This window comes from Candoia aspera, chromosome 2 (assembly GCF_035149785.1).
Source record: "Candoia aspera isolate rCanAsp1 chromosome 2, rCanAsp1.hap2, whole genome shotgun sequence".
Classification (NCBI taxonomy): domain Eukaryota; kingdom Metazoa; phylum Chordata; class Lepidosauria; order Squamata; family Boidae; genus Candoia; species Candoia aspera.
The window spans coordinates 30,907,956-30,928,291 of NC_086154.1; positions in this window are offsets into that span (position 1 = coordinate 30,907,956).

Below are 20,336 nucleotides of genomic sequence, written 5' to 3' on the forward strand. Positions count from 1 at the left end.
AATACCTGGTCTCATAATGTAATATACTCTTCTAATATACTGGTGTAGGCTTTCACATCTAGTATCTGTTGGGCAGCATTGGGCTTCAGGATTTAGTGACCTAGAGAACAGATTTCCTAACATTTCTCCAGCAACCATGGCTGGCATCTTCAGGGGCAAAGTGGTTTGCAAAAGAAGGATGCTTTACTTCAATAGTAAAGTATGCGCTTTGTGTGAAGAAATATCTAGCTTCATTTCCCAGCCTAAGCAGGCCACTTTGCTTCTGAAGGTACCAGCCACAGGTGGTAGCAAAATGTCAGGACATCTGTTCTCTAGATCATGGTCGCTAAACCCTGAAGCTCAACACTCCTTAGCTTTTGTAACTTACTATTTGACTTAGTAGCATGAACTATGGGCCAAGGAACCTTTTAAATATGGTAATGTAGAAAATGAAGCTTACCTACTAATCAGTTTTGAAATGGGAACAATTAAACACTTTTACCATCTGGATTCCTTAGTAGGCTGATTTGAATTCAATTAATATTTCAGGATTAGGGTTTAGAATATGATAAACCTATTGCATCTCTCCTGATGGACTGCATTTTAACATTTCTCATTAAAATAATTTTCTACCAATAGAAGATAAATAATTTTCTGCAGCTATACCTCACTGTCACCAGAGGGCACTGTAGAATATTCTGAAATCTAGTTATAGGTCCATCTCCTCCCCCACTTCTATGAAATACCAGCAGAAAAATGAAGCTGTCTTTCTTTCCATCTAAAGATGGTTTTATCTTGTGCTTGTAACAACATGTAAGGCCTAGTAACACACATTGACAAATACATCCTTAATAAAGTAATTTGGGCAGGGCCAGGAAGCAAAATGGAACATAATGCATTTTAAGACTTCAAGAAGACTTCTTGAAGTCTGAGATAGTCTGTGTCTGTAAAGTCACATTTTAAAGGAGTCTAGGTTTTGCTATTTGCTCCAGTCGACTATTATTTTGTGTACTTTCATGGGCAAGCTTTTCCTTTTTTCCTATTCCCACATTTCTTCAGGTACACTAATTTCTAGAGCTATCTACTGGGAATTTTAATTGATTCATGATCTGTTTTCTAAACATTTACTTGACTGATTAATTGCATCTAAATTAATCCAAATATCAAATTCTCAATGTGGAAACTGTTCTGAGATATTGAAGGAAATGAGAAATAACATACAGCTTACTCACAGACCAACAGATTGCTGATTAATTAGCTAAGGACAGTTAGTCAATTTTTCCATCACAGTGAGAATTAATAGTTAAAAGATGGTTGCCTGATATCAGTATAAACCTGAAACAGATAACAGGCCTGATCCAAGATACTTTGCTGCCAAAGGCAAATAGCGCCCTCATCACTTTCCACATCAAGGTTTATAGTTCTCAAGCTTGATCAAGTTATTTTGGCACCTGAGATAGAAAATTCCACAAGCTAATACCTTGGTAATAACATACTAGATAAAACACTGACCATGAAATTTTGAGTGTTTTACTGATTCAGAAAACAAATATGTTCACCTTTAACTGATTTGAAGAGCACCTAATTTGATTTAGACCTGAATCCAGACCTTGATTTGGAAATCAGAAACCCCATGCCTCTCTTGGCTATAATTGGAACTCAACTAACACTTACAATTTCTCTGAATGAAGCATTTGATCAACTGTGAATTAGTTACCTATGTTGATAAACTGAAGTCTGTTAAAGGTAAAGTAAACCGATTCAGTGAGTTTTATGCTGGACACCTTTAAAGTGTGTGTGTGTGTATGTACCAGTACCTGTGGGACTGAGTTCTTAAACTGTGAGTAAAAAAACGAAAGAGAAAATCCCACTGGTCCAGAATGCCACAGTGTGAGCAATGATGGGCATGCCTTAGTGGGGCCATGTTACATCCCTTCTCCATGAGTTGCACTGGCTTCCAGTATGCTTCTGGGGCAATTCAAGGTGCTGGTTGTTACTTATAAAGCCCTTCATGATATGAGGGATAGGTTATTTGCAGGACCGCTTCTCCCCAATTGTTCTACCTGTTCCTTCAGATCCAGTAGAGAAGCATGCTGTGGGCCTTCCTGTGGCAGCACTGCCCTTCGAACATCATTCTCCCTTAGACTAGAGTGGCCCGACCCTGGCAGCTTTTCGAAAAGCCTTAAAGATCTGGATGTGCTCCCAGGCAGGCCTGCAACTAGGGTCTGTGTCACCCCGGGCAAACATGGATTCCACGCCCATTTTGGTGCCCACCCAGCGCTCATTTTGGCGCCCCCAGCGCTCATTTTGGCGCCCCCCAGTGCGGCACCCGGGGCACATGCCCACTTGCCCCCCCTAGTTGCGGCCCTCCTCCCAGGCACAGGGGTTGGGGGTTTAGTTGGAACTTTCTTAGTTCATTAGATCTATTTTTACCTCGGTGGTCATTGTAGGTTTTATATGTTAGTTGTGCTGGGTTTTTATTTGTATAGTGTTTTTATCTGCCCAGAGTTATTATAAATCTGCTTGAAAAACAAAGACAGATTTTTAAGACAGATTTATAAGGCTGCCCAACACACACGGTGACTCTGGGCGGCTTACAGAATTAAAAACCATAAAAACACAATTATAAAACACTGGTGGTTGCAGACACATTCATACCAGCCACTTGATTGGCTCCAAAGCAGCCTGGGCTCCCCAGGCCCATTGACAGAACCACGGGCCTTCCAGAACAGCAGCAAGGAGGGGGCCAATCTTATATCTGGGGGGATGATGCTCTAAAGGAAGGCAGCAGGCTAAACCCAGAGACTGAGAGTTCTAGTTCTGTCTTAGGCACAAAGCCAGCTGAGTGACTAAGCCAGCCACTCCCTCCCGGCCCTAAGAAGGTGATGGTAAACCACTTGCAAAACGTTGCCTAGAAAACTACATGGACTTATCCAGGCAGGAACCAGGAGCCAAGACTAACTTGAATGCACACTATACATAGTGCATACTGTAGAATAGGAATAGAAATAGAAATAGATTAAACTTTTATTATCATTCCACTACACACCAAGGTGCACATTAAAGTGAAATTTCGTTGCAATTGGCTCACAAAAAATAATTACTATAATATATAATATATATTCTTTACCATTCCACTCTCCTAATCATTATCCCTAATAAATATCACGGTCCTACATACAACATGTACCACAATGAAGTAAGAGGGGATTATTAAGAGTTCAGGAGCCTAATAGCCCAGGGGACAAAACTATTTCCTAATCTAGCTGTTCCGCATTGAATGCAGTGGAACGTTTTCCCAGAGGGTAACAAGGAGAACAAGCCACAGTGAGGGTGGGAGGGGTCATGGGCAATATTTCGTGCTCTGGACAGACATTGTGTATACGCTATCCTGAATAGGAGGAAGTGAAATCCCAATTATCCTCTCTGCTGCCCTCACCACCCTCTGCTCAGACTTCTTATCCAAGGCACTACAGCCTCCAAACCAAATAGAAATACATCATCATCATCTAAAAAAAAAAGACTAATTTTTGTTAAATGGATTGTATCTGGGCTGCAAAACTCCTCATGACCACGAGATACATCGAACAAAGTCTTTGCTGCCATTTTGTGCTCATCTATAATTCTGTGGCTCAGAAACACCTGGAGCAGCTACCTAGGCCAGCTCTTTTTCACCCTGGAAGCAGTACAAGAGAGAGAGTTGAGAGCCTGCCCAATGCTCTCCACAGGGATCTGCTGCCTTTTAAGGGTATTCGTTTGTCTTCCATGAATGCTCTGCTTGAAAAATGTGCAAATAAACATTTGCAGGTGCCTTAAGCTTTAAGTGCACTCTCATCTGGAGAAATACTTTCTCTAGACTTATTTCCACTTGGGAAAATAAAGATCTTGTAGTATTTCAATACAGCATGCAAAAAGCTAGTTCTCGTCAAGAGTATGAAGATCCTCCCTCAGGTTTGTTTTTCATTCCATGTTGCAGAAACATCACAGTGCCGTAAAAGCCATCTTATTAATAAAAAAGTGCATCTTGCAAATTCATTACACCCCCATTTAAATGGGCCATTTCTGATCTATCACCTAAAATTTGAAACATTTGGCTATCCCTGTAACTTCTTTAGGATAACAAATCCCTATATAGCTCTGGATAAACTTTTCCATTTTCTTGGATTGGCAGTTTTTGTAAGAATGTACAGAAATTCACATTAATGAATTTTGTATCCACATAAATGTAGTAGGATTATGATGCATCTCCAGTTCTACACGGTAAAGTTTATGTATACTTGCTGACACACACAAACATAGGCTTGCACACATATATATCCATCATGCTATTTCCTTTTGGGATAAACAACTGAATGCAGAGTATAGAAAAGAGGAAGGTTGACAAAAACATGGAATGTAAGGATTTGAACGGACATTGGAAATAAACTGGTCTGACCCCTGCCCAGTGCAAACATCTATAACATCCCTGACAAATGGCCATTCAGTCCTCCTCCTCCTCCTCCACATTCAATCATGTCCGATTCTTGGAGATTGCCTGGACAAGTCCTTGCAGTTTTTTCAGAAGTGGTTTGCCATTGCCTCCTTCCTAGGGCTGAGAGAGAGTGACTGCCCCAAGGTCACCCAGCTGGCTTTGTGCCCAAGGTAGGACTAGAACTCATGGCCTTCTGGTTTCTAGCCTGATGCCTTAACCACTACACCAAACTGGTTCTCATCTTCTTTAGGTGACTGGAAAAATGGATTTATTTAAAAAGAAAGCAAAAATTATTGTAAACTGCCCAGAGTTCCCCCATGAGGGGGAGATGGGCAGTGAATAAATTTATTAATAAATTAATAAATTAATAAAAAAACACAGCATCCCAGAAGCAAAGTGGACAGCTCAGGGAAAGAAAAATAGTAATTAAATAGCAATTAAACAGGTAAAATTCTTGCAGCCAGGTATCTTAACCATCATGCTAGTGAGAAAGACCAGTTGTAGCAAGTGCTGCAGCATACTTTATTGAGGAAAATTAGGTGAAGGCATCTTTCCTGCCCCTGCAAAGATGCCATTCAAAGTATAGTAGTTGGCCTTGACGAAAGTAAACCTCAGCAAGCAACTTGGACAGCTGACGGAAGCAGGGAAGCACACCCTTGGTTGCCCGGTGCCCCCTAGGGTTATGTATGAGGTGGGCAGCCTATATCCCGCCATTGATCAATTGAGGCTTTTACATACAGTAACTCTTTTAGCAAGCTAGAGAAGATGTAGATTAGGTACACTTGCAACATTCCCTGCTAATTATAAGAATAGTACCAAGCAGTACAATCTGCCACAAGTGCAATCCAAGCCCACTTTTATCCCAAATATGCTCATGCTATTCCATGCTTCCTATGATTTCTAATCTAGAAACCACCTTGTAAGCCAACATAGTTGGTTGGGTGCATCCCACCAACTAGGCGATCTATGCAGCATACCAATACTCACACAGGATGCAAGTTTTTTTTTTAAAGTTGCACTTGAAAATCAAAAAAGAGTGAGCCTTTGTTAGAGGTGGGTGCCAGAAAATAAGGGACATTCTAAAGGAGTGCATCCATGTGTAAAACAAGAAAGATGAAGTTCCATAGAAATGAATGAGCTAGTGAACAGAAGGCGTTTTCAGAATGAGTTCTGGATCTATTAATGGATTGTACAAAGTTAGTTTTTAATTAAAAATTATCCAGTGCCATGTACGTTTTGATCGGTCCAGTGCCAGTGATGTTAATACACATTTGAACTGAACAGTGAGACAAAAGCAAGGGTATAAAGGCACACTAATAAATGCTCTGGGTATGTTACAAGTTGCAAGCCTTGGGATGGGGATAGTGACTGTAACCACCAGAGAAATATCTAATGATTCTCTTCCTTCAGATACTTCCATGGCCAAACTCTCACAGTGGAAACCTACAATGAGCTATTGAAATGCCATTATCCTGGGCCTTGTATAAACCTCACCAAGATCACATATTATGCCAGTTATTGCTGGTTTGGGGACCAAGTCCAACATGCTCATATCTGGAAGAGACTCTGTGCCAGAATTCCAAACCTTTCTGAACGGAGCTTTGAAATCTCATGCTGTTTTGTAAGAAACCTTTGTAGGTTCCTATCTGCAAAGTAATCAGCTGGATATGCCTTCTGTAAGGGTGAATCACAGCTAACCTGCCAATTCTTTAGCTATAAATAAACCCCCCTCCCTCTCGAACCCTTGCATGATTCTAAGCGTATGAACTCCCTCTTAACTGGACTCATACACCATTTCACTTCATTTTAAAACATGGAGGGAATGACGATTTATCAATGGGGTAATTGATTTAAAGGAAATTGATTAATGCTAAGATAGGTTCCAGCTGGGAATTGCAACATTAATTATGGGTAACTCTTTGCTTCACCTGAGTCTTGCTCTGGGATTAACACTTTACCAAGTCTTTGACTTCCCATTTTGGTGAAAGAGTTTCCATTTCTAAATGTCTCTGTGTTTGAGAGGGAAAAAAAGGTCTGTTTTTTAATGCACTTTCTCACAGTGGTTCACATTTAATCACACCTGAATTCTAACTGAAGGAGAAGCTAGTCACAGGCAGCCCAAGAAGACCACTTGACCCAAAGCAGGAAGTGGGACTTCCTCTCTTGCCCACGTCCTATGTCCATTAGCCCCCTATACTTGGCCCTTTCATGAGCTACTCTGGCCACTTTCCTGCTGTTGCAGCACAGCTTTAAGCAGCCTGTGCTGTCCTCAGTGCCTTGCTCTGAGAAGTTGTTAAGAGGGAGGTATTAGGGCAGCCTGCTGCTTCTGATGGTGAGCCAGAGAAGATTGGGTGGAAGCTGGCCATTATCTGTCATCCATCCTGATCACCAGCCCAAAGATTTCTCCCCCCTGCCTAATGATAGGGCCGGCTACTGGCCTGGGATGATTGTGCAGGGCTGGCAAAAAATTGCACAGCAAATTAATTCTGTTTGGGGTGATTTGGGAATGGGAAATGAATTAGCTGCTTGATTTTTGAAATTAATGTAAGTACATTCTATTCATGTATGGGTATGGATAGATATGAAGTATGCAATTTCATGCAGTTTTGTTTTGCTTGTTTGCTTGTTTTTGGTTCTGTGACTCAAATCTTTGAAGTATCTAACAACGCCTTTGGAAAAGAATGCAATATGAAAAAGGAAAAGATTATACAAATCACTTAAGACCAGCATTCTCTCTGAGATGAAGAAGCAAATATTTTCCCCACAACCTCTCTGTATTGTTGTTGTTGTTGTTGTTATTTGTATACTGCCTGATGCCCAATGACTCTGGGCAGTTAATGAGTCTCAGCTGTCCATTCAGGATCAAAACCATCCTAAAATATGTTGCAACAGCTATAGGGAAAATACATCACCTCGTCCCTAGCTACTTGAGGGCTGCAGCTGGGGTCTGAGAGAGATGTTTGAGGGGTAGCGCCTGATGTTATGATTCCTGCTTTAAAGAATTCTAGCTGCCTTAAGCCTGTTCACTTTGTGACTTACTGGATCCATTTTTTTGTCTGTTCTTCTAATTCTTCATGGCACTCCCCCCAGAAACTGCTCATCCAGCTAAACCTTTCAATATAGTTTTCTTCCCAAGCCCCATAATAATATTATTATGTCTTAGTAGAGAAGGTTGAACCTGAACTTCATCTGTAGTATGGAACAAGATTAAAAAATAGGTTCTGTTATTCTCTGCTGTAGAACCAAAGGAGCCAGAAAGCCTTACAAATTGTCAAAGCAATAACAGCAGCTAGGAGTTTTCCTTGTGCACTGGGTGGCTTTCAGATTGTACGCTGGTAACAGTTATTATAATTATATTAATCCCCCTATGTGTAAATTAACACTGCAGGAGACACATTGATAATAGATGCCATTTTGTCACAATGCATCATTAATCAACGGCAAAGACACTTTTAATTTTTTTTAATGTGAGTTTATTGATGCTTCCATATAAATAGGTGGCATCGTTTAATCAAACACAGCTTTGGAAGTAATAATTCCCACCAGGATGTTGACAAGGTGCTCCACAGACAAGAGCAGAAACCGATTGGGGCATTTTTGCTCAGATACAAAGTACCAAAGTATATCTGGGGGAGATATATTTGTCCCAGGTCTTCCAGCAAAGGCATATTTAGTGCTGGCTTGATGTATGGCATCCTTCTTGAACCCCATGCTCTCCTTGTGTGTTGGGATTCAAAGCCAATAATTCCCAGCTGGGATAGAGAAGGGTGTTGTAATCAAAAGTTTCCTCAAAAATGGTTCCTGGGTAGGTTAATATATTGTCCTATATATTGTCCCAAGTTTTATGTTTTCCTAATCCTGATATTTATAAATCAAGCCAGTGTGATTGAATATCTCCTTAGCTATGAAACATTCTGACTTTGGGCTAACTACAACCTCCCAGACTAGTCTTGACAGAGAGTTATTGTTTAGATGAAATGAAAGGAGGACACAAACATGAGAGGATTTTTAAAAAAACCCTTTCAAAAACAACAGAAACAAATACTCATTTTCACTATATGATAGCATCATAGATACAAAATTGGATGTGGAAAAAATGGAGACAACTCCAGCAAATATGACAGATATAACGGGGTTTTTCCCAGGTTTGTATAAAATCTCCAAATTAACTATAAACTCTGTGGAAGAATAGAAATTGTGGTTGGATTTCCTGTGTTAACATCGAAACTTCTAACTGAATCCTCCAACAATTTACTCAATGTATTATATCTTGCTATTCTGTTAAAAGTGCCCTGGTTATTTTTACAGTTTTACTACATTGAACATAGTAAAATATACAACAACATAGCAATTAAAATGCAGTCAGCTGAAGATACAAAACAGGAAACGGCAAACCATCTTAGAAAGCAGTTTACCTCCTTCCTCCCTCAAAGACATACATCATTTTTCACATGCTGTCTAGGTAAGAAAGGAAAGAGATGGCCAAGTGGTCTTCACTGGAACAGCTCCAGGTGCCCCTACTGAAAGGGCTTCCCATAAATTGTCCTTTGTCGTCATACTCTAGATGACTGAGGCACTTAGACCCAAGCTTCTGCTGACAAAAGAAGCACCTGGGCAGGTTCATGGCTGAGCAGGCAGTCTTTTGGTGTCCCTGGTCTCAGGCAGGGGTGATCTAAATTAGGCAATAGCTGGTTCCATTAAATGCTGCCATTAAATGCTTCCAGCTTCCCTCCTTTCTCTCCTCTGCTCTTGTTCACAATGGAACTGTAACACTTCACCTGAGTGCTCAAACACCTCATTATACAAAATAAATTCCTGTTCTCTCTCTCACTCCCCCCCTCCCAAATATAGAAGATTGGCTACAGGGCTTAATGCCTTCTACACTCCCCACCATTCCATGCTTAACTGTAAGCTGATTGAAAGCTTTTTTGCAAATGAATACAAGCATGATTATTCCAAGCTCATGGACCTTCCACCATGAGGCATCATGCTTCTGCCAAAGTTGAAGAGTCTAGCTGGAGCAGACAGGAAGGCTCAGGAACAGAACCCAGCACAACACCTCTCAGGAAGAGGTGAAAAAACTTAACAACTGGTTCTCACAAACTGAACGGGCTAATAAATTTCTTGGTTTCAGGCCATTTAGGACTTTATCACCACATTTTGCTCAGGAACCTCCCAGAATCCAGGTGCATTCTTTACACACAGCTATCATGTTTTCTTTGTGGCAAGTTAAGTTCCAGTTAGGCTTCTATGCTGTGGATTAGCTGGTGTTTTTTTAATCAATGTTGAAAAGCCAATCCATATAAAATCCTTTGCAATAATCTAATTTGAAAAAGACATTTTCTTTTATCCCCAGGAAAGGATACAATCAACTGAAATGGATAAAATGTTCTTCTAGTCAGATGCTGCCTAAGCAACTGGGAGCAAGAACTACTAGATGGATCCTTAGAAGAAGCTAAGAATTGATGCCAAGATGAAATGGACACTGGTCATCAGTGTCTCCATTTTTCATAGACTGAGACTGCTAGCCTTCATTCGATTCTCTGCAGAATATCAGAATGCCAGCTGCCTCAAATGGGTTGGAGGAGAAGGATAAGTAGAGATGAGTATCTTAAATAGGGAAATAAAGAAATCATGTATTGCTGAAATGCACATCCACCTTTCTCTCCTAACATGCAAGACGATTCAAAAGGCACAACCTGGAAGCATTGCTGAAGGACAGCTACACTTTTAAAAAATAGATACAGTTATAAATTCCAGAACCTCAGTCACTCTGAAAGAACAACATTCTTATGCTTGAAAGCATATAACAATTTTTTAAAATGTAGTTAGTTGGGGAAAAGAAACCCAGGCTGAGTAACAGTAAAAAGAAACAACATTATCACAGTTTGCACAAACATTATAATAGCAGCATGATTTCCTAACACTTCCCTAGGGAGCCAATCAAACTGAGTTCCACTCCACTCTTAAGCAGGAAGACTGGCTGTACTATTCCTATATTTCCATAACATTGTTTATTATGATGGAAATGAGCACTGCATCTCATTCCCAACTTCCTTGTTGTTTTCCTACTTCCTACTTTCCTCCTTTGCAGACCTGCCACTTCAGTCCAAAAATCTATGTTTGTTTCCCACTGTAGTCAGCTAACTGGTTATGTGAAGTCCATAAGCAGGGCCAAATAGGCTTTCTTTATTCCAGGTTTTCATTATTTCCCAAATGAGAAGTTATAATGTAATGTTATTTATCTGAGTTGGGCAATTATGTGATTTTTTTTAAATTCTAGGCTTATGAGTCCCTTTTTCCTTAGATGGCCATAGATATGAATCCACTTATTTTAAAATGTGATGAGCCAGCTCTCCTGTGTATGGAATCCTCCTGCTTATTCTGCTGATGGGCCCTAGACTTCTGCCCCAAAGGTTTTCCCTGAGGACGCCACTGGATTTACGAATCTTATTAAATGTGCACTGCTGGTTTATTAAATTAGAATAGATTAAGCTGGAGAGAATGCATTAGAACTGGCCCCAAGTCTTCTATGTAGCTCTTTGCTAAATTGCCAACAATGCAGAGATATATAGCAGGCCCTCAGAAGGAGATCAGAGTAGGTAATTTTGTGAGAAGATTCCACAAGATAATTAAGCCCATAACAATGTAGGGCTTTAAAGTCAAAAATAGCTCTGAATTGGTTGGAAGACAAGCCAGCAGCCAGTAAAGCAGATGGCATAATTTGTTTCACCCACTCCATATATTGTCCTGCTCTCTTTATTACTGTGTTTATTCTTCTATTCATTTGTAATCTACACAGGGAGTCCCAGCAGGCAACAACACCCACCTGTCCTTGGCTGTTCATAAAAAACCTAAGCAGGGTGGGACCTGGGTGGCTGAAAGATGATAATGGCAAATGATGAACCATTTCTGTCCTGTTGCCAAGAAAACAACATGAATCTGTCCATATTGACAGAATCCCTGTCACTGGACTGGAGTAAAAATATAATATACAAATACAACTTCCCCAGTTGCTGGCATGAGTCCTCCAGTGGTTTTGTGTAGATATTAACAGTGGTGGATGAAGTAAAACTTCGTAGCAACCTGCTTAAAACCTGCCATGGACTGCAGTGAAACTCCTGTTGGTTAAAGTCTTCTCATAAGCTTCCTTTCACAAGGGTATTTATGCTCCAACTCAAACCCCTTTGAAATTAATGGGACTAATCAAGAGGCTTAGCCTATCATTGTTCAGAAAAGTAATTGTGCATGTAATTAATTCTCTTTCCAAGAATGCAAAATTAGCCTTACAGCAGGATGTTAAGTAGAAGATAGAACATAATTCTCAGTAAGGGATGGTACACTCAATTACGAATCTCAGAGTTACAAAATAATAAGTCCCCTAAACTGAAGTGGGGGGAGTGGAACAACATTGAGCTAGTTGAGGTCACTCCACCATGCTAATGCAAGGACCCAGCAGGACAAATGAATTGGATAATAGATTCTATAAAAAGAAAACTTTGAGATTTCCACAAAATTACCCCTCTTCCAGGTGTATTAGATTGCAACTCCCTTCATCTACATGCTGTTCCAACTCATCTGGGAAATACAAGGATGAGGAAGGCTAATGTAGATGATCAACATCACTTGTAAGCCCATTCCTGTAAATCACTAATAATGCATTTGCTAAATTTGTATGGATTGCTATTGTCTGCTACTTATCCAGTGCAAATGAGAAAAGAATGGAAGAGGCTCCAAGCGGCATAATGGCAGCCCACCAATAACATCATAATCAAGGTAGTGATTAAATTGTCAGTAGTGTGCCATGCTGTGTGCCATCTGCCCACCTCATCTCTTCCTTCTCCCTTGGGAGCCCACAGGGGGGCATTAACCACCATGCTATGGCATTTGTATTCAACTTCCTGGTCTTCTCTGCCTTAAAAATATATATACTTGCAAGTTGTTGATGAAGATTCTCAGTCATCCAGGTGGAATTGTCTGTAGGTTGAGTCATGGCAACTGGATTTCTTTCTTTTTGGTTGAAATGTTTCACTGCTTGTCCAAGCAGCTTCTTCAGTTTGCATATATTTGTATATTTCTATATATATGTATATTTGCAACCACATTTAATTTTAGTATCTGCCAGCAGGCCAGAATCTTAGTTTCAAAACCTTCAGTTCACCTGTGGGAGAGGCACCAAGTATATGCTTCTCTGTATTTCCTATACCATTTCCAGTCTCCAGTCCAGACCTGGTGACTGCAGAGGGAAGAGGAAGAAGACAATAGCCATTTTGTTCTGTTATGTAAAAGTTGTTCTATTCTTGGGGGAAAGTTAGGATCCAGGCCAAGGCACTTAATGAATTCATTTCCCTGCTTCCTGAAATATAGCAGTATTATCTTTCCTGCATCTAGAGCATTACTAGATTTATTGTCACCATAAAGTACATTTATATCTCACCTTTCCTCTAAGAAGTTGAAGTTGATATACAGTCCATGGGTCTCTACACCTACCTCTGGATTTCTGTGAGGATAAAATGTTAAGAGTGGGCAGTAGAGAGGAGAATCTCCTAATTTAGACTTGGATCTAAATATAATGCATATTTATATACATTTTTCATATATACATTTATTTATATTCTCCTCAGGCCAAGAGAATTGGTGACACTGGAAGCAACTGTGCTTTCTCTATTTTTATTTTTTTGGTCTTTGCAATCTATAAGTGGCTTTTCCAAATGTGGACAATTTAAGATCGATGAAATGATATAACGTTTTGCTGAAAGGCCGTGCGGTCTTTCATTCATTTTACGGTTCTTATTTTGGCATCTCCATGGCCTTGCTGCGTTGTGGGTTAGTTCTGCTGCAGACAGGTCAGAGAAGACTTCCAACTTCTAGCCCTGTCCTTCAGAATAAATGATACGATGGAAAAAGACATTTTTGTCCATGTTCCACTTCAGAAAGGCTCACGTAGGACACGTCTGTGTTCATTTGAAGGATATTCTCTGCAAGTGACAAAATAATTAATTTTGTCAATCCTCTGCCTGCTTCCTTGCCACACCAGAAAATATTTTATGTTTATGACTGTGTATAGAAGCTGACAAAGTTCACAAAACATTATAATGAGTAGGTACTTAGCTCAATAAATACTAAGACAATAAAGATGAAGCTTTTTTTTTTAAAGGCAGAGTATGCTAGCTTGAGGCTAAAGCTATTTTAAGCTATGGCTAATTGTGAAGACTTTTTTTATTGTTTTTGTTTTCAGCTGAATTTGCTAAATGCTGGTAATTAATTCCTCTCTAGCAACCATGATGATAGCACTTCACCTAGATTTCATAACAGTGAAGTGATCATTTTGAAAAAATAAAGCCTGTAATCCTTCAGTTCTGATGGATGATTAAGACAACGGAAGATGTAATTAACTTGAGAAGAGCAAGAGAACTGGAATGGCTTTTTAAGAATCGAAGGGAGGAAAGCTTTGGGGAAGCCCAATTGTATCATTCACCTTTGACCTCTATCACTGAGTTGCTTAACCTGTTGCTCCCAATGTGACATCTCTAAATTATTCTCTTTGTGGTCTGATCACCTGCTTGTTTGCTGCTTTTAAAATAATTTCCCCACAATGCAGCAATAATTCTTCACCCAAGAGGCAGTGTTCTCGCTAGCTAAAAAGATGCTACCCACTTGGCAATTTTACAGAGTGAACAGGGTTGCTATTCTAGGCTGGGCATCTTTATATTCTAGCAGTTTTGATTGCAATATTTCACTGTCTCCCTTCCTCCCTTTCTTCATCAATCTCTACTCTCTCTGTCTCACACACACAGACTTTGCCTTTAGCAGATATCAATCTGAAAAGTGTCAAATCAGTGATTCTTTTAGATGGAAAAATAGGAGTGATCTGTTTAAGATTAACTTCTATCTCTTCCATCAGTCAGACTATCATTTCTTAAATTCCTAAATTAGTTCTTTATTAAAATATTCAAAGCAGGGTATACTTTAATATAAAAATTCCCTTCTCACCCCTATGGGTGGTATGTGTCTTCCTCAACCTCGGGTCCTCTGTCAGAGGCCTGGGACTTTGAGGGTTCTGTGCAGTATCTTAGCTGTTCCTAGCACTGCACTCTTCTGGACAGAGAGCTCTGGTGTTGTTCCTTGGATCTGTTGGAGCCACTCCCCCAGCTTAGGAGTCACAGCCCCAAGTGCTCCTGTCACCACTGGGATCACTTTGTCCTTCACTTTCCACATCCTCTCTAGTTCCTCTTTCAGGCCCTGGTACTTCTCCAGCTTCTCATACTCCTTCCTCCTGATGTTGCTGTCACTTGGCACTGCTACATCTATCACCACCTCTGTCTTCCGGTCCTTGTCTAGTACACGATGTCTGGCTGAGTACCTGGCCAGTACCTGCCTGTCTGTCTGGATCTGGAAGTCTCACAGGATCTTAGCCCTATTATTCTCCATGACCTTCCGTGGGATCTCCCATCTGGACCTGGGAGGGTCTAGCCCATACATGGTGCAAATGTTCCTGTACACAATGCCAGTTACTTGTTGTGCTGTTCAGCATATGCTGTTCCTGCCTGCACCTTCCACCCTTCCACTATGTGTTGGACTGTCTCTGAGGCCTCTCTGCACAGTCTGCACCTTGGGTTCTATCTAGCTGGTAGACCCCTGCTTCTATGGATCTGGTGCTTAGTGCCTGTTTTTGTGCTGCCATGATCAGTGCCTCAATGTTGTCTTTTAGTCCAGCCCTTTCCAGCCACTGGTAGGATTTCTCAATGTCAGCCACCTCAGCTATCTGTCAATGGTACATCCCCTGCAGGGTCTTGTCTTGCCATGGCATTTCTTCTGCTTGATCTTTCTCCATGTCTGCTGCTGTCTCAGGCCTTCTCTCAGCAGGTCATCTTTGGGTGACATCTTACTGATGTATTCCTGGATGCTCTGGGTTTTGTCCAGGACAGTGGCTTTGACATTCACCAGACCACACACACCCTCTTTCCAGCTCGTGTATAGTCTCTGTGTGTTGGACTTGGGGTGGAAACCTTCATACATCGTGAGGAGCTTGTGGGTCTTCACATCAGCAGCCTCCATGTCCTCCTTTGGCAGCTTCATGTCCTCCTTTGGCAGGGTATCTGATGACTGGCAGGGCATATGTGTCAATGGCATGGATCTTGTTCTTCCCATTGAGCTGGCTCTTCAGGACCTGTCTTATCCTTTGGTGGTACTTGGATATTGCTGTCCTCCTTGCCTCCTCATAGTGGTTCCCATGTGACTGGGGGATAGCAAGGTACTTGTACCTGGCCTGTATGTCTTCTATGTGGCCTGTTGATCACTCCATCAATCTTAACTACCTTCTCTCTCTTTACTACCATCTGGCCACACTTCTCAAGTCTGAATGACATCCCAATGTCCTCACTGTAAATCCATGTCAATATTTCACTGTCTCCCTTCCTCCCTTTCTTCATCAATCTCTGCTCTTTCTCTCTCTCACACACAGACTTCACCTATAGTAGGTATCAGTCTGAAAAGTGTGAAATCATTGATTCTTTTAGATGGAGAAATAGGATTGACTTCTATCTCTTCCATCAGTCAGATTATCATTTCTTAAATTCCAACATTAGTTCTTTATTAAAATATTCAAAGCACGGTATACATACATACATACATACATACATACATTTCGTTCATTCATTCATTCATTCATTCATTCATTCATTCATTCATTCATTCATTCTATATTATTCCTCCAGCTTTCCTTCAAGAAAATCAAGACAGCATCCATGGTTCTTCTCTCCCCAATTTATTACTGCATCTCTGTTGCTTAGGGTGAGAAATAGTTAACTACATGAGAGTTAACTAGGAATCATTTTGGATGAAAAAGGTCCTATGGTCTAATCCATCTATTTTACTATTAAACCCGGCTGGTTAGCTAATTAATTGGCAACATTAAGTGGAGGGTTTTTTTTTCCTAAATCCTTTTTTTAATATTAATCTGCAGCTCAGAAATAGCCCAAAACCAGATCCATTAAGTTTAGTTTTCACTCATGAACTTATTTAGTGAAGAACTGGAAGGCTAATGTTGTCATATCACACTTTATGCAGCATATTACACGTCCAATAAACTGACTGTTCCAATGTGTGAAGGGACTGTCTCTTTAATAATATAATTCCCAGCATGTTTCTTTAAGGTTCAGTCTGTTTTAGGGCACATATATGAATTGACTTCAGCAAAGGATCGTTACCTTGCCATGGTGCTGGAGCTTGAGCACCTCAATGAAGCTATGAGCTAAATTGTGAAGGGCCACCCAAGATGGGAAGGACATGACAGAGAGGTCAGACTAAATGCGATCCCTGGGGAAGGTAATGGCAACCCACCCCGGTATTCTTGCCGTGAAAACTAAATGGATCAGTACAACCAGAGATATGTTGGTATACCATCGGAAGATGAGACCCCCAGGTCGGAAGATGGTCAAAATGCTACTGGGGAAGAACAGAGGATGAGTTCAACTAGCCCCAGACGGGATGACGCAGCTAGCTCAAAGCCGAAAGGACGGCTAGCAGCCGACGGTGCTGGTGGCGAATACGATGTTCTAAGGATCAACACACCATTGGAACCTGGAATGTAAGATCTATGAGCCAGGGCAAATTGGATGTGGTTATTGGTGAGATGTCAAGATTAAAGATAGACTTCCTGGGCGTCAGTGAACTGAAATGGACGGGAATGGGCCACTTCACATCAAACAACCACCAGATCTACTACTGTGGACAAGAGGACCACAGAAGAAATGGAGTAGCCTTCATAATTAATAGTAAAGTGGCTAAAGCAGTGCTTGGATACAATCCAAAAAACGATAGAATGAACTCAATTCGAATTCAATTCAGGGCAAGCCATTGAACATCACAGTGATCCAAATATACGCCCCAACCACAGATGCTGAAGAAGCTGAAGTAGAGCAGTTCTATGAGGATCTGCAGCACCTACTGGACAACACGCCTAAAAGAGATGTTATTTTCATCACGGGAGACTGGAATGCTAAGGTAGGCAGTCAAATGACACCTGGAATTACAGGTAAGCATGGCCTGGGAGAAGAAAATGAAGCAGGACATAGACTGATAGAATTTTGCCAAGACAACTCAATGTGCATAACAAACACTCTCTTCCAGCAACCTAAGAGACGGCTTTATACATGGACTTCACCAGATGGACAACACTGAAATCAGATTGACTACATCGTTTGCAGCCAAAGGTGGCGGACATCTATACAGTTGGTAAAAACAAGACCTGGAGCTGACTGTAGTTCAGATCACGAACTTCTTATTGCACAATTTAGGATCAGATTAAAGAGATTAGGGAAGACCCACAGATCAGCTAGATATGAGTTCACTAATATTCCTAAGGAATATGCAGAGGAGGTGAAGAATAGATTTAAGGGACTGGACTTAGTAGATAAGGCCCCGGAAGAACTATGGACAGAAGTCCGCAACATTGTTCAAGAGGCGGCAACAAAATACATCCCAAAGAAAGAGAAAGCCAAAAAGGCAAAGTGGCTGTCTGCTGAGATACTAGAAGTAGCCCAAGAAAGAAGGAAAGCAAAAGGCACCAGCGATAGGGGAAGATATGCCCAATTAAATGCAAAATTCCAGAGGTTAGCCAGAAGAGATAAGGAATTATTTTTAAACAAGCAATGCGTGGAAGTGGAAGAAGACAATAGAATAGGAAGGACAAGAGACCTCTTCCAGAAAATTAGAACCATTGGAGGTAAATTCCAGGCAAAAATGGGTATGATCAAAAACAAAGATGGCAAGGACCTAACAGAAGAAGAAGAGATCAAGAAAAGGTGGCAAGAATATACAGAAGACCTGTATAGGAAGGATAACAATATTGGGGATAGCTTTGACGGTGTGGTCAGTGAGCTAGAGCCAGACATCCTGAAGAGTGAGGTTGAATGGGCCTTAAGAAGCATTGCTAATAACAAGGCAGCAGGAGACAACGGCATCCCAGCTGAACTGTTCAAAATCTTGCAAGATGATGCTGTCAAGGTAATGAATGCTATATGCCAGCAAATTTGGAAAACACAAGAATGGCCATCAGACTGGAAAAAATCAACTTACATCCCCATACCAAAAAAGGAAACACTAAAGAATGTTCAAACTATCGAACAGTGGCACTCATTTCACATGCCATTAAGGTAATGCTCAAGATCCTGCAAGGTAGACTTCAGCAATTCATGGAGCGAGAATTGCCAGATGGACAAGCTGGGTTTAGAAAAGGCAGAGGAACTAGGGACCAAATTGCCAATATCCGCTGGATAATGGAAAAAGCCAGGGAGTTTCAGAAAAACATCTATTTCTGTTTTATTGACTATTCTAAAGCCTTTGACTGTGTGGACCATAACAACTTGTGGCAAGTTCTTAGTGGTATGGGGATACCAAGTCATCTTGTATGCCTCCTGAAGAATCTGTATAATGGCCAAGTAGCAACAGTAAGAACAGACCACGGAACAACGGACTGGTTTAAGATTGGGAAAGGAGTACGGCAGGGCTGTATACTCTATACCCTACCGATTCAACTTGTACGCAGAACACATCATGCAACATGCTGGGCTTGAGGAATCCAAGGCTGGAGTTAAAATCACTGGAAGAAACATTAACAATCTCAGATATGCAGATGATACCACTTTGATGGCTGAAAGCGAAGAGGAACTGAGGAGCCTTATGATGAAGGTGAAAGAAGAAAGTGCAAAAGCTGGCTTGCAGCTAAACCTCAAAAAAACCAAGATTATGGCAACCAGCTTGATTGAGAACTGGCAAATAGAGGGAGAAAATGTAGAAGCAGTGAAAGACTTTGTATTTCTAGGTGCGAAGATTACTGCAGATGCTGACTGCAGTCAGGAAATCAGAAGACGCTTAATCCTTGGGAGAAGAGCAATGACCAATCTCGATAAAATAGTTAAGAGCAGAGACATCACACTGACAACAAAGGTCCGCATAGTTAAAGCAATGGTGTTCCCTGTAGTAACATATGGCTGCGAGAGCTGGACCATAAGGAAGGCTGAGCGAAGGAAGATCGATGCTTTTGAACTGTGGTGTTGGAGGAAAATTCTGAGAGTGCCTTGGACTGCAAGAAGATCCAACCAGTCCATCCTCCAGGAAATCAAGCCAGACTGCTCACTTGAGGGAACAACATTAAAGGCCAAACTGAAATACTTTGGCCACATAATGAGAAGACAGGACACCCTGGAGAAGATGCTGATGCTAGGGAGAGTGGAGGGCAAAAGGAAGAGGGGCTGACGAAGGGCAAGATGGGTGGATGATATTCTAGAGGTGACAGACTCGTCCCTGGGGGAGCTGGGGGTGTTGACGACCGACAGGAAGCTCTGGCGTGGGCTGGTCCATGAAGTCACGACGAGTCGGAAGTGACTAAACGAATAAACAACAATATGAATTGAGCTATAGACTGCAATCCTAAGAATATTTTTAAAAAAAATTATAGTGAGCTGCTAATAGAATATGAGGAACCACCTTTCCTTTTTATATATCAATATATATAAAATAAATATAGAAAGTTAATAATGGCAACTGCTAACATTTCATTATTTTTTTTGTTTTGTTTTATTCTGTTCAGTAATTGCCTCTCCCATTCAATGACTACGAAGTCTACTATATCAAAGCACTGCATGCCCAGCCCTGCAATTAGGCAGAGTGAGAAAAGTGTTTCAGTGGATAATAGGCTGTGATTGGCAACAGCACTTGGCTCTTCCTCCTGATTTCACTTCTGGCCAATCTCATTATTGTGAGCCAGTGCCTCAATAAGTGGCAATATTTTACTTGTTATTGGCATGGGTTGTCTGCTGGCTTGCCAGATTTATTTGAACAGGTAGCAAGCAGGAGCAAGACAGAGCAATGCACAAATAGTGTC